We start from the raw sequence: 15280 nt of genomic DNA on the forward strand, positions 1-15280 counted from the left end.
TTCAGCTCCTAATTGGTCCCTGGCAATGTCCAGGGGCCAAGCTGAGTAGTGTTCTCTCCAAGACCAGTCAGCACATTCCTTCCCTTCCCAGTCCATAAAAACCCCAGACCCAGCCTCATAGTGGGCAACCTGCTTGGGCCTCCCGCCAGCTGCGATGAGCTTTCTTCATTTGCTTATTAAACTTTTGCTTCAACTTCACCCTTTGTGTCCACACTCCTTAATTTTCTTGGTCGTGAGACAAAGAATTCTGGGTGATACCCCACAATGAGAGACTGGTACATTGTGGTGTATGGGCAAGACTGCAACAATGTTTTCTGCTTGCTTGTTTGGACTGGCGTCTTCCCAACTCTCCAGGGTGCTCTCTCACCCACTGTGGCCCTGAGCTTTGCCTCATTGTAACACTGTGCATCCTGACACTCCTGCATGATCTGCATGTTTCTCACCTCTGGACACTCCCCACACAGCTTTTTGCTGCTTGACCACCCTTCCCACCTACTTTCAACTGTTTCTCTCCAGCGCATCTTTCATGATAAGGCTCGAGTGGAAGCTGCATCCGAGGCAGAAAGTTATCCATGCAGCTTTGAAACTATCTGTTTATGCTTCTGTTTACCCTCCCCCAATACTGTTTACCCTAATACTCAAAGTCAAGGTTGGTGACTCAACAATTTTCAAAACTTCTAGCTTATCAGCATAGCTTTATTGTACTGAGTGTTTCACCATGCTTTTACTGTCTTTGAAGTTAAAAAACCCCCAACATTCACTCCTATTTAAATCATCCTTGCTAGACTCAAGCAGCTATGAATTCAACCACAGTGTAAAGTTCTTCCCTACAATGCTTTATTATTATTATAGCTCCCAAGAGAGTACCATCTTTCAGCCCAAGGCCTTGACAGAAGCCCTTCAATTCTGTTGCCTTTTTTCACCTCTGGAATGCTGACACCACCCATCACCCCTCTCTCCTTGTTCATTTACTGGGTTTTGTTCTTTTTTTTCCTTTTGTTTCAATATCCTATTGTATCTGTGCCTTTTGGGCTTCACATCCTTTTTGGAAAGAGAGGCACAGGTAATATAATGAATGAGGATGCTCTTCCTACCTGGTTCCCTCTAAGTCAAGTTTCTCCAACCCGCTGGTCGGCTTGGCTTTCAATGCGGCTCAACACAAATTCGTAAACTTTCTTAAAACATTTTGAGATTTTTGGGTGATTTTTATTTTTATTATTTATTTATTTATTAGCTCATCAGCTATCCTTAGTGTTAATGTATTTTATGTGTGGCCCAAAACAATTCTTCCAACGCGGCCCAGGGAAGCTAAAAGATTGGACACTTCGCTCTAAGTGTTCCCCAAGTTTCCACTGTTTTGAGAGCACATGTCCCAGGTAATCGCACGCAGCCCATTATTTAGCGACTGCTCACGGCGCAAGCTGTGGAGAAGGGAGTCCGACTACGAGCTGGTGCTCTGAGCCAAGCACTCGAGGACCGACGGCGGGGATCCGGAACCAACAAGCTCCACTCCCGCATTTCACAGACACACACACACACACGCGCCGCCCAAGGGTAGCAGTCTGCAGGGCCCCAGCTGACCAGCCACACGAGCGGACAAGCGGCGAGTGTGCCCCCGCTGATTGGCTGGCGCAGCCGGCACCGGAGCCAATGGGAGCAGGCCTTGTTGTCAGGCGCGCAGCCGGCATGCGCGGTGGTCGGGAAGGACTGGCCGTTGCTGTGGAGACGCCTAGTGAGTTCCTGGAAGGCTGGTTTGAAGGCGGTGGGGGTGGGGGTGAGGCTCGGCAGAGCTGGGGGTACAGGCTTGAGGGGCTGCAGGCGCGAGGCTGGGTTATGTGAGGACGCTGGGGGTTTCGCGGGCAGCTTTGGAGTCACAGTCGGGGAAACCGAGGCCGGGCTTCCTGGCTGCCCCGCGGGCCTCTTCACGGCTCTTGCCGCCGCCTTGAGGTGCCTAGGATGGGTTCCGGCCTCGGGGGTGGTTCCCAGTAACCGCAGGAGCCACCATTGATTTGGCGTCTGCTGGGTGCAAAGCCCAGCGCTAACCCTTTACTCGCGACCTTTCGCTTCACCTTCACAGCAGCCCTGCGAGGTGAGTGCTGTTATTAGTGCCATTTACAAGGGTGGAAACTGAGGCCGAGGGAAGGTGAAATGACTTGCTCCAAGTCACCCAGTGGGTGAGCGCGACTCCAGACTGAAAATTGTGACCATTCTGCTTCACTGACTCCCCGCAGGAGGCGGGCCCTGGCCAGATGGAACTCACCTGACATTCCCAAGGTGTCTGTCTGCACAAGTGGCTTTGGGAGTCACTTAACTCTTCAGGACCTGAGTTATTACAGGTTATAAGTGTGGGATCGTCGGATTCCATGTGGCTAAGATTCCTTCTGTGTGATTATTATGGTTAGAAATAGAATATGCTTAGAACGGTCTCGTTCAGCGGTCGGCAAACTTTTGTTGTGAATATATTAATGTTTACATTGTTATATTGTAAATATGAGTATAATAGTATTGATAATAGTAGTTTAGGCTTGGGGGGGGCATCCTGTGTCTACTCAAGTGTGGCAGTGTGGTGTGGATACAGCTGAAGACAATGCGTAAGAGAGTAGCTGTGTTGCAATAAAATTGTAATTATGGGGACCAAAATTTTAATTTTATATATTGTTTGTATCATTTTCATGTGTCATGATTTTTTTTCCAAATATTAAAAAATGTAAAAACCATTCTTTGCTCCTGGGCTGTACAAAAAGGGTGGGCTGATTAGCTTGCAGAACCCTCATCTAGTACAGCACCTCATACATGAGGGGAGACAGACCCAGAGACTGGCATCTGTGTCAAGTCAGTCACACAGCCAAGGCACTGCCACCACTGAGCTTAAGACATGGGCTTCCCACCTTCCCGGCCGGGAGACACCCCCAGTTATCACTCTGTATCAGGGTGCCGATGTCTCAAAGTGTGTTATTCTTTAGCATGTGTTCTGAGGCCATGGACACTATAAGGGGTTTGGAAACTTATTAGCTTAGACTAATAAGCCTGGTGAATGTGCTGCTATCTGAGGAAATGCAGCTGCTGGGCTGGGAGTCAGAAATCAATAGATATTTTTCTTTTTCATGATTATTCAATAGCTTTTTTTTTTTTTTTTTTCTGAGATAGAGTCTTGCTCTGTCGCCCAGGCTGGAGTGCAGTGGTATGATCTCGGCTCACTGCAATCTCTGCCTCCTGGGTTCAAGCAATTCTTCTGTCTCGGCCTCCCGAGTAGCTGCGACTACAGGCGCCTGCCACCACGCTTGGCTAATTTTTGTATTTTTAGTAGAGACGGAGTTTCACCATATTGGTCAGGCTGCTCTCGAACTCCTGACCTCAGGTGATCCATCTTGGCCTCCAAAAGTGTTGGGATTACAGGCGTGAGCCACCAGGCCCGGCCTCAATAGCTATTTTTTTTTTAAAGCTCCTTTTGGTGAGTTTCTTGGATTTATGGTGAACAATACAGTCACCATCCTCACATTGCTTACAGATGATAAATATATAATCAAAATGGTTATTTCTTTTTAAGCTTTTTAAACTAATTTTAGATTTAGAGAAAAGTTGCAACACTACAAAATGTTCTCTGTCCCTCACCCTGCTTTCCCTAATGTTAACATCTTACATAATGAACAGTTATCAAGAACAGAAAGCTAGTGTTTGTACAGTATTATTAACTACATTACAGATGTGATATGAATGTTACCATTTTTAAAATTAAGGTTGTGTTTTCATTCCAGGATCCTATCCAAGATCCCATGTTGCATTTACTTATTTCTCCTTGGTCCATAACACTTCCTTAGTCTTTTCTTGTTTTCCTTGGCTTTGATGCTTTTAAAGAGTACTGATCAGTTATTTTGTCTAATGTCTCTCAATTTAAAGGTTTGTCCAGTGTTTTCTAATGATTGGGGTAAGATTATGCATTGTTGGCCAGAATAATACAAAGATACATTATCTTTGTGTCTTTCTCAGTGCATCAGATGGAGTCCAAGATACTGGTATGTCTTGTTACTGGTGATATTTACCTTGATCTATTGGTTTACTTGGTGTCTGCCAGGTTTCTACACCATAAAGTTACTATCCATTTCTAATTAATGAGTCTCTTGAGAGAGATAGATTGAGAGGACACAAATTCTGGTTCTCCATGAATTTGTATCCACTGACTTTAGCATCCATCTGCAGATCTTTGTGGTGTTTGCCTAAAGGTAAATTATATATCTCTTTCCTTCTGCATTTATTAAGTCAAGTTCTACTGAAAGGAGATCTACTCTCTCTCTCTTTTATTTATTTATTTGATTATTTATGTGTCAGTATAGGCCATGGATATGCATTATATTCTATGAGTTAAAATTCATTATCATCATTATTTTGTTGCTTACTGTTACAGCATTGGCTATTTAGTTAGGATCTCCTTCAGGGTAGCTTCTGTGGCCTATCAGCTGGCCCTCATTTTTTTTCTTGTTTTTTTCTCTGAGCACTTACTTACTTTATGGCACCACAAGGTGTTCCACGCTCATCTTGTGTTTTCTCTGCCCCAACTCTGGAATCACAGTTCTTTTTGTCTTTAGCCTATCCCGTCAAGATACGGTTTTCCACAGCTACTTAGGTTAGTTCTTTTCTTCCTCATGCCCTTCAGAGTGGTTATGTTAGTTGTAATAGGTTCACTGTTAGGGTTTATATTTGTTTTCGAGTTCCCCTTATGTCCTAGCTGATTTTAGTTTGTTTTTGGGGTATGAATTATGACTGATTTCTGAGAGTCAGAGCTACACACAAAGGTATACTCAGAGAAGTGTCTTTCCCTCCTCATGCCTGCCACCCTGTTCCCATTCACCCCTTCTTTTCACCCCTTTCCCACCTACCCTGTATAGCTAACTTTGGCATCTGGATTATCTTGCGTTTCTTTTGCACAAGTGAACAGATAGTTGTGTATTTTCTCATATCTCTTGTTTCTTACACAAAGGTGACACGCTATAGATAATTGTGTTTGCTTTTTTCACTTAATAGTATGTTTTAGACTGGGCATGGTGGCTCATGCCTGTAATCCCAGCACTTTATGAGACTGAGGTGGGTGGATTGCCTGAGGTCAGGATATCGAGACCAACCTGGCCAACATGGTGAAACCCCATTTCTACCGAAAATACAAAAAAATTAGCTGGGTGTGGTGGCAGGCACCTGTAATCCCAGCTACTTGGAAGGCTGAGACTGGTGAATCGCTTGAAAGTGGGAGGCAGAGGTTGCAGTGAGCCGAGACTGCATCTCTGCACTCCAGCCTGGGTGACTGACTGAGTGAGATTCCATCTGCAAAAAAAAAAAAAAAAAAAGAAATGTGTGTCTTGAAAATCACCCCATATTCATAGAGATCTTCCTCATTCATTTTTAAAAACATCTTTATTGAGGCCAGGCACGGTGGCTCACGCCTGTAATCCCAGCACTTTGGGAGGCTGAGGTGGGCAGATCATTTGAGGTCTAGAGTTTGAGGTCAGCCTGACCAACATGGTGAAACCCCGTTTCTACTAAAAATATTTAAAAAATTAGCTGGGCATGGTGGTGCATGCCTGTAGTCCCAGCTACTCGGGAAGCTGAGGCAGGAGTATCGCTTGAACCCGGGAAGTGGAGGTTGCAGTGAGCCGAGATTGCACCACTGCACTCCAGCCGGGGCGACAGAGCGAGAACTGCCCTGCAGCCTAGGCGACAGAGCGAGACTCTGTCTCAAGAAAAAACAAATAAACAAAAACATCTTTATTGAGATATAATTTACATACCTTACAATTCACCCATTTAAGTATAAAGTTCAGTGGTTTTTTAGTATATGCAGAGTTATGCAAGCATCATCGCAGCACATTTTAGAACATTTTTATCACCCCTAAAAGAAACCCTGATCCGTTAGCAATTAGCAATTACTTCCCATCCTGTCTTCCCCCAGCTCTAGGCAACCAGGAATCCACTTTCTGACTTTATAAATTTGCCTGTTTTGGACATTGCATGTAAATGGGATCATACAGTACGTGGTATTTTGTTACTGGCTTCTTCCACTTAGTATAATGTTTTCATGGTTCATCCATGTTGTCAGTGTTTCGTTATTTTTATGGCTGAATAATATTCCATTTTATGGATATACCACCTTTTGTTTATCCTTTTATCAGTTGATGGATCTTGGGTTTCTACTTATGCATTATTTTGAATTATGTTGCTATGAACATTGCCTCATTAATTTTTACAGCTGCATATTCATTGTATTTCATACATTGTACATTCATACATTGTGTGAATGTACCATAGTATGTACCACAGAGTAGATGAATAAACTATTACAGTTTATATTATATGAAGAAACTATTATAATAGTTTATTTTTCTACCCTCCTATCTATGGCCATTTAAGCTGCTTCCATTATCTTGCAGTTACAAACAGTGCTGTACAGTGAATAATTCTGTGCTTATGTGTTTTTGTATTGTTGGAGGTACATATTCAGGGTAGTTTCTAGAAGTGGAATTTCGGGGTTGAAAGGTAAATGCATATGTAATTTTCTCAGATATTGTCAAATTTCCCTCCTGAAGGGTTGTACCAATGTCCAGCAATGTATGAGAATAGCGCCTGTTTCTCCACAACCTCGCCAACAGTGTGTGCTGTCATGTTTTAATTTTTGCTAGTGTGATCAGTGAGAAATAGTGTATAGTGTTGTTTTGTTTTAATATACATCTCTCTATGATTCAAACATTTTTTCATATGTTTTCGAGCTAGTTGCGTCTTCTTTTGCGATTTATCTGTTCATATTTTTCCTCCATTTGTCTACCAGGTTTTCGTTTTTCTGTTCTTTAGCTTTTTAAAAAAAAATTGTGATAAAATATAAGTAACATACAATTTATCTTTTTTTTTTTTTTAATTTGAGATGGAGTCTCTGTTGCCAGGCTGGAGTGCAATGGTGCCATCTCAACTCACTGCAACCTCCACCTCCCTGGTTCAAGCCATTCTCCTGCCTCAGCCTCCCAAGTAGCTGGGACTACAGGCGTGTGCCACCATGCCCGGCTAATTTTTTCTATTTTTAGTAGAGACAGAGTTTCACCATGTTAGCCAGGATGGTGTCAATCTTCTGACCTCCTGATCCGCCTGCCTTGGCCTCCCAAAGTGCTGGGATTACAGGCATGAGCCACTGCGCCCGACCCAATTTATCATTTTAACCATTTTTTAAGTGTGCCATTAAATACATCCACATTGTTATGCAATCATCACCACCGTCCATCTCCGAACTTTTTTCATCTTTTCAAACTGAAACTCTGTATCCATTAAACAGGAATTCCCATTCTTCCCTCCCCCAGCCCTGTGGCCACTATTCTACTTTCTGTTTCTATGAATTTGACTACTGTGGGTACCTTATATCCATGAAATCGTACAATATTTGTTTTTTTATGACTGGCTTATTCCACTTACTATAATGTCTTCAAGGTTCATCCATGTTGTAGCATATGTTGGAATTACCTTCTTTTTTGTAATGTGTCAGGATTACCTCCTTTTTAAGGCTGAATAATAAATGTTTCATTGTATGTATATACTATGTTTTGTTTAACCATTCATCTGTCGATGGGCAGTTGGGTTGCTTTCACCATTCTTTTTTTTTTTTTTTGAGACGGAGTCTCACTCTGTTGCCCAGGCTGGAGTGCAGTGGCGTGATCTCGGCTCACTGCAAGCTCCGCCTCCCAGTTTCATGCCATTCTCCTGTCTCAGCCTCCCGAGTAGTTGGGACTACAGGCGCCCGCCACCACGCCCAGCTAATTTTTTTGTATTTTTAGTAGAGACGGGGTTTCACCGTGTTAGCCAGGATGGTCTTGATCTCCTGACCTCGTGATCCGCCTGCCTCGGCCTCCCAAGGTGCTGGGATTACAGGCTGAGCCACAGTGCCAGCCACTATTTTTTTTTTCTTTTTTCTTAGCTCCAGCTTAAAGGAGGCCACCCTTTGACTATTGTAAATAATGCTGTGTTCCTCAGTTTTAAAACATTATTTATTTATTTTAAATAGTATGGTGCTCTTGTCAGCCAGGCTGGAATGCAGTGGCACGATCACAGCTCACTGCAGCCTCAACTTTTCTCCCTCAACCGCTCTGAGTAGCTGGGACTACAGATGTGTGCCACCATGCCCTGGCTATTTTTTGTAGAGATGGAGTCTGTCTGTATTGCCCAGGCTGGTCTTGAACTCCTGGCCTCAAGCAGTCCTTTCACCTCAGCTTCCCAAAGTGTTGGGACTAAAGGCGTGAGCCACCATGCCCATCCTGTGTCTCAGTTTTTAAGAGCTCTTTGTATATTAGGGATATTATCCCTCATCAGTGGTATATGTTGCAAATATTTTCTCCCAATTTGTTAGCTTTTAATTTTTTTCTGACTTTTAAAATATTTTTTTTGGTCATGCAAAATTTTTTAAATTTTTATGTAGTTAAGTGTATCACTCTTTTCTCTTACTTTTTCTGAATTTTAAATCATATTTGACCTTCTCTACTACTTAATACTAAGTGTTGATACAAAGATTAAAGAGGAATTCACCAGTATCTCCTTTAGTAGTTGTATGGTTTCATTTTTTATCATTTAGATTTCTAATTCATTTGCAAGTTTATTGTGAGTTATCTATTTCCAACAGTGAATACTGTTCCAGCAGTATTTAATACAAAGTTCATCTTGACTCTAGTGATTTGAGATGCCATCTTTGCCATATTTTTTATTTCCATATGTGCTTGAGTCTAATTCTGGACCTCATCTTTTTGTCTATGTATGCAGCAGTACTGCACTGATTGTATTATGAAGGCTTTGTATAGTATGTTTTAATGTCTGTTATGCCTATCCCCCCTTACAATTTTTTGTTTTGTTTTCCTAGTCTTAAATTTTTGTTTTTCCATATGAATTTTAGTATCAACTTGTCTACTATCTTGTCAGTATTTGTATTGGGATTGTACTGAATGTATAAATTAACTTGGGAAGAACTGGTATCTTTATATTTTTGAATCCTGTCCAAGAACAGGGGATGTCATTTCATTTGTTCGAGTTAACTTTAGTGTCTTTTAATAGTGATTTAAACTTTTTCTTGCACAGTTTTAATTAACTTTATTCCTAAGTATTTAATGATCTTGTTGCTATTGTAAATGGGATTTTTCTCTACCATAATGTCTTCTTTTATGGTTTGTATATATGAAGGCTATTGATTTTTATGTATTAATCTTATATTGTGCAACTTCACTGAGTGTTTTTTTTTTTTTTTTTCCTGAGAAGGAGTCTCACTCTGTCGCCCAGGCTGGAGTGCAGTGGCACAGTCTCGGCTCACTGCAACCTCCGCCTCCTGGGTTCAAGTGATTGTCCTGCCTCAGCCTCCTGAGTAACTGAGTAACTGGGATTGCACCGCCTGCCACCACGCCTGGCTAATTTTCGTATTTTTGGTAGAGACAGGGATTCACCATGCTGGCCAGGGTGGTCTCAAACTGCTGACCTCAAGCAATCCACCCACCTCAGCCTTGCAGAGTACTGGGATTACAGGCATGAGCCACCATGCCCAGCCCACTGAGTTATTAATGAATAAATTTTATCATCGATTTTGGGGTTTCCAGGTAGTATATCATATTATCTACAATTAGTGATAGCTTTTCTTTTTTTTTTTTTTTTTTTTGAGACGGAGTTTCGCTCTTGTTGTGCAGGCTGGAGTGCAATGGCGCGATCTCGGCTCACTGCAACCTCCGCCTCTTGGGTTCAAGCGATTCTCCTGCCTCAGCCTTCCGAGTAGCTGGGATCACAGGCATGCACCACCATGCCCGGCTAATTTTGTATTTTTAGTGGAGACGGGGTTTCTCCATGTTGTTCAGGCTGGTCTCGAACTCGCGACCTCAGGTGATCCACCTGCCTTGGCCTCCCGAAGTGTTGGGATTACAGGCGTGAGCCACTGCGCTTGGCCTTTACCCATTTTTATACCTCTAATTGATTTCTCTCTTCTAATTTCATTGGCTAATATTGCACCAGTGGATAGTAGCAGAGATAGTGGACATCTTTGCTTTGTTCTTGATATTAATGGACATGCCTCTAGTGTTTGCCCACGAAATAAGATTTTGGCTTTAGGACTAAGGTATATTTATATTATATTAAGAAAGTACCTCTAAATTTCTTTTTTTTTTTTTTTTTGAGACGGAGTCTCGCTCTGTCGCCCAGGCTGGAGTGCAGTGGCCGCATCTCAGCTCACTGCAAGCTCTGCCTCCCGGGTCTACGCCATTCTCCTGCCTCAGCCTCCCGAGTAGCTGGGACTACAAGCGCCCGCCACCTCACCCGGCTAGTTTTTTGTATTTTTTAGTAGAGACGGGGTTTCACCGTATTAGCCAGGCTGGTCTCGATCTCCTGACCTTGTGATCCGCCCGTCTCGGCCTCCCAAAGTGCTGGGATTACAGGCTTGAGCCACCGCGCCCGGCCAGTACCTCTAAATTTCTATATTTTTTTGAGCATTTTTTTTATTATGAATGGATATTGAATTTTGTTAGACTTTCTCTTCTATGGAGATAATCATATAATTATTTTTCTCTTAGATGATTACATTGTGTTTTCACATGTGATGTGTGTTTTTTTGTTAGTATCTATTTTTTATTTTTTTATTTTTGAAACAGGGTCTCACTTTGTCACCCAGGCCGGCGTACAGTGGTGCAGTTACTGCTCACTGCTGCCTCAACCTCTCAGGCTCAAATGATCCTCCTGCATCAGCCTCCCAAGTAGCTGGGATTACAGGCCTGTGCCACTATACCCAGCTAATTTTTAAATTTTTTTTTTTTTTTTTTGAGACGGAGTCTTGCTTTGTCGCCCAGGCTGGTGTGCAGTGGCCGGATCTCAGCTCACTGCAAACTCCGCCTCCTGGGTTCACGCCATTCTCCTGCCTCAGCCTCCCGAGTAGCTGGGACTACAGGCGCCCACCACCTCGCCCGGCTAGTTTTTTGTATTTTTTAGTAGAGAGGGGGTTTCACCGTGTTAGCCAGGATGGTCTCGATCTCCTGACCTCGTGATCCACCCGTCTCGGCCTCCCAAAGTGCTGGGATTACAGGCTTGAGCCACCGCGCCTGGCCTAGATTTTTTTGTAGAGATTAGATCTCCTTATGTTGCCCAGACTGGTCTCGAACACCTGGACTCAAGTGATCCTCCTGCCTCAGCCTCCCAAATTGCTGGGATCATAGGCAGATTACAGTCATGAGCCACCATGTCTGGCTGTTAGTATTTCTTTAAATTTCTCCAACATTTTCATTCATTTCCTTTTATCTGGAAGTTGTTTATCAGGAGATTCTTAAATTTTTAGATAGACACGCCTTTCTTCTTCTGTTGGTGGTGATGGTCGTGTTAGTAAATTCTAGTTTTAAGCATTATGATTGGCAAGTGTTGTTTTTAGTATTTTTTTTTTTTTTGAGACAGAGTCTCGCTCTGTTGCCCAGGTGCCCAGGCTGGAGTGCAGTGGCGGGATCTCGGCTCACTGCAAGCTCCACCTCCTGGGTTCACTCCATTCTCCTGCCTCAGCCTCCCGAGTAGCTGGGACTGCAGGCGCCCGCCACCATGCCCGGCTAATTTTTTGTATTTTTAGTAGAGACGAGGTTTCACCGTGTTAACCGAGATGGTCTCGATCTCCTGACCTTGCGATCCACCCGCCTCGGCCTCCCAAAGTGCTGGGATTACAGGTGTGAGCCACTGCGCCCTGTTTTTATTATCTTTACTTTATGGAAGGTGTTTTCTTTGTGACGTGAGCAGTTTTTTGTGTGTGTGCGTGAATGTGCTGTGAGCACTGGAGAAGAATATATCATTTCTGTTATCAAGTTGTGGAGTTTGATATACATCTATATCATCTCCTCTATTCTGTTGTTTAGATCAATCATCTGTCTCCTTATTTTTTCTCCACTTGATTTGTCTTTTAAAAAAAATTTGTTTTTTATTTTGAGACAAGGTCTCACTCTGTATCCCAGGCTGGAGTGCAGTGGTGTGATCATGGCTTACTGCAGCCTTAAACTCCTGGGTTCAAGTGATCTTCCCACTTCAGTCTCCTCAGTAGCTGGGACTACAGGTGCACGCCACCATGCCTGGCTAATTTTTATTTTATTTTATTTTATTTTATTTTATTTTATTTTATTTTATTTATTTTAGAGATGGGGGTCTCACTATCTTGCCCAGGGTGGTCTCAGACTCCTGGAATCAAAGGATCCTCCTACCCCAGCCTCCCAAAGTGCTGGGATTACAGGCATGAGCCACCAAGTCTGGCCATCATTTAAAAATTTTTTTGTAGAGACAGGGTCTCGCTATGTTGCCCAGGCTAGTCTCGAACTCTTGGGCTCAAGCCACCTTCCTTCCTTGGCCTGCCAAAGTGTTGGGATTACAGGCATGAGCCACAGTGCCTGATCAATTTTTTAAAAATTTATTTATTTGTTTATTTATTTATTTATTATTTATTTTTTGAGACGGAATCTCACACTGTCGCCCAGGCTAGAATGTAGTGACTCGATCTCGGCTCACTGCAAGCTCTGCCTCCCGAGTTCACGCCATTCTCCTGCCTCAGCCTCCCGAGTAGCTGGAACTACAGGCACCCGCCATCACGCCTGGCTAATTTTTTGTATTTTTAGTAGAGATGGGGTTTCACCGTATTAGCCAGGATGGTCTTGATTTCCTGACCTCGTGATCCACTCGCCTCAGTCTCCCAAAGTGCTGGATGGGATTACAGGGGTTCAAGACCAACCTGGACAACATAGCGAGACCCCACCTCTACGAAAAAACAGTTAAAAACTTAGCCAGGCATGGTGCCATGGGCTTGCAGTCCCAACTACTGAGGAAGCTGAGATGGGAAGATTGCCTGAGCCCAGGAGGTTGAGGCTGCAGTGAGCTGAGGTGAGATTGTGCTACTGCACTCCAGCCTGGGCAACAGAGTGAGACCCTGTCTCTGAAGAAAAAAAAAAAAAAAGATGGTTGTTACTAGTAAAGGGTATTATACAGTACATATTCAAAGCCCCTACAGTCTTCCCAGTGTGTCCATTATTCTGGCTTCTTCTTAATTTTGCTACGGGAAATTTTGGGGGAGCTGAGGAAGAGTGGTAATGATGGAGTGGAAATAGAAGGCAGTGGGCAGAAGGGGTGCTGGTCTCATGGGCTTAATGTATATGATAAGTCTATATGAGAATAATTTTTTAGGTTCTCCTTGATTAAATGTTGTGTAGACAGTAAAACTGTATACCCACGAGTATGCCTCAGTTCAGTATGTGTCTGTGCCCAGGAGACACATTGAAAAGCGGTGCCCAGCTTAAAGCTTGGGTTCTGCTGCAGACCAGCTGGGCAGCCTGAGGCAAATCACCTAATGTGGCAAGCCTGAGGTGCCTCCCTATAAAATGGGAGCTGGTCTTTGTGAGTTTTTGATTAGCATATAATACTTGGGCATTGACGAGCTTTTTGCTGGTACTTTTATTAGACAATTGGAAATTTTGTTTTCTGCTTTATAGAGTGATGTTGATGCAGCATAAGTGATAGCCCAACAGCCTGAGCAAATACAATTTTATTCTATGGCCATCAGCAAACCTGTTCAGAGCCCTTGCAGGGCATCAGTTGTGGCTCTTAGCTAAAGCATAATAGCTCACAGCTATGTGTGTCCAGGGGCAGGCAGGAGACTCTTTGCCAAGGCACATCACTTTTTGCTGTGCTAGAAAGAGTGCTGGGCTTTGAGTCCTATTTTTGTCTCTTTCTAGCATTATGACTTTGGGCAGGTCAGCTAGTCTCCCTAAGCCTCGATTCCCTAATCTGGAAAAATGGGAATGATAATGCCTATTTTGTAAGACTGCATTAAATTCAAGTGAGATAATGTGAATGTGCTTTGTAAATGTCTAGGATGGACTGGAGATTTGGAGAGGTGCCAAGTGCTGCTGTTTTTAGACTATGTAAAAGCCAGCACAGGTACCCTTTTAGTGGGGAGAGTTGACTTGAGTTTTAACATAGAACAATTTTGAAAATAATTAGGAAGCCTGAAATCTCTATTTCTTCTCCTACACTGTGGACTCTTTTCAGGGTGTTTGGGCCCTGCTGATCATGGTACTCAGGGAGCTGTTGCTTCAGGGAATCCAGGTGCCTTCTTTATGGAGGAGGCGGGAGGGATTGGTCTGGGGCAGGGACTCAGACAACATATTGGGCCAGAAACCCTGCTCTGGATTTGAAGCTCACTGTTTTTTTTCTCCAGCTTGCGTAGTTATTTAGTCATTCATCTGTCCTGAGAGGCCATCTCCTGTCAGCTCTGAGATTGGACTTGTACTCACCATAGTCCTGGAGGCAAAGAAGTATATGCTCCAGGGGAAGGCACAGGCCCACCTGGCACCATCCTGGTAGTGGTTGGATGCGTTCCTTCGAGACGTTACTTAGGAAGCAGACGAGCTGCTTTCTTCCTTGTGGAATAGGTTGGCCTTGGCATGATGGCTGTATTGATGTTCTCCTACCCATGCACATGGACCCTGCCACCGCCACACAGAGACCTGATCCTTCAGCCATTCACGGGCCCCTCCCTTGTTTTTCCTAGGTGGATCCAGTTGGCATCTAGGAAGACTTGCCATGACTTGGAGCTAGCACCTGTCCTGCAGAAAGTGGGTTGAGAGCCCTGTGGTTTGGCATGAGTGGATGAGAGCCCTGTGGCTTGGCATGACTTTTCTCCTGCCTTTGTGGGGTGGCAGGGGGCAGGAGAAAAGTCAGTGTGGATGTGACATAGGGAATCCCAGCTGAGTCTGCTGGTCTCTGGTCAGAGGAGCTCCAGGCTAGTGAAGCTATTGTCGCCATTTTATACACAAGGACACCAAGGGTTGTAAGGGATCAGGGGGTCAGGTATCTGAGACACAGCTCAGTCACACTCTGAAATTTTCCTATTCTAAATACAGTGTCCTTTCCATTTTTTCTTCTTGCAACCCCAGGTCTAGGTAGGACAACTGATTTTTACAGTAAGATAGTGGTGAAAAAAAATCGACCAATGGGTAGTTATTGAGCGACTGCTCTGTAAGTGAAGGCAGCAGTTCAGATGGAGGCTATGTGATGCTCAGTGGGATTAGAAGTGTTTTGGAATTCAGTGCACAGAGCCCAGTGAGTGAGCACCGGAGAGTGGCTGTCAAGTGGGTGTTTGAGAGGCTCTCCCACTTCTTCTAATCTCCAGTGGGCTCCATAGCTGGCCCTTGGGGCTATAAGTTCTGCTTACTGGGAGTCATCAGGGTGTTGCTTGAGCTGCAGGTCTGGCCATGAGCTGTTGGCCTGCCTTGAGAATGAT

The 15280-nt window shown here is 43.8% G+C and overlaps 1 protein-coding gene across 30 annotated transcripts in view; it reads left to right on the forward strand.

The window, feature by feature from the left end:
- The first annotated feature begins 1668 nt into the window (after positions 1-1668).
- The window catches only part of CABIN1 (calcineurin binding protein 1), a 163912-nt gene continuing 150300 nt past the window's right edge, over positions 1669-15280 (forward strand). For 25 of the 30 annotated variants that reach the window (XR_012418944.1, XM_005595385.3, XM_005595388.5 and 22 more), the window contains exon 1: positions 1732-2089. The gene's annotated coding sequence lies outside the window, so the exon portion shown is untranslated. Of the gene's footprint in view, positions 2275-15280 lie in introns of all 30 variants that reach the window. The other 5 variants (XM_005595386.4, XM_074004199.1, XM_074004193.1 and 2 more) reach the window with 2 other exon arrangements.

The sequence above is a fragment of the Macaca fascicularis genome, chromosome 10, assembly GCF_037993035.2.
Source record: "Macaca fascicularis isolate 582-1 chromosome 10, T2T-MFA8v1.1".
NCBI classification, from domain to species: Eukaryota; Metazoa; Chordata; class Mammalia; order Primates; family Cercopithecidae; genus Macaca; species Macaca fascicularis.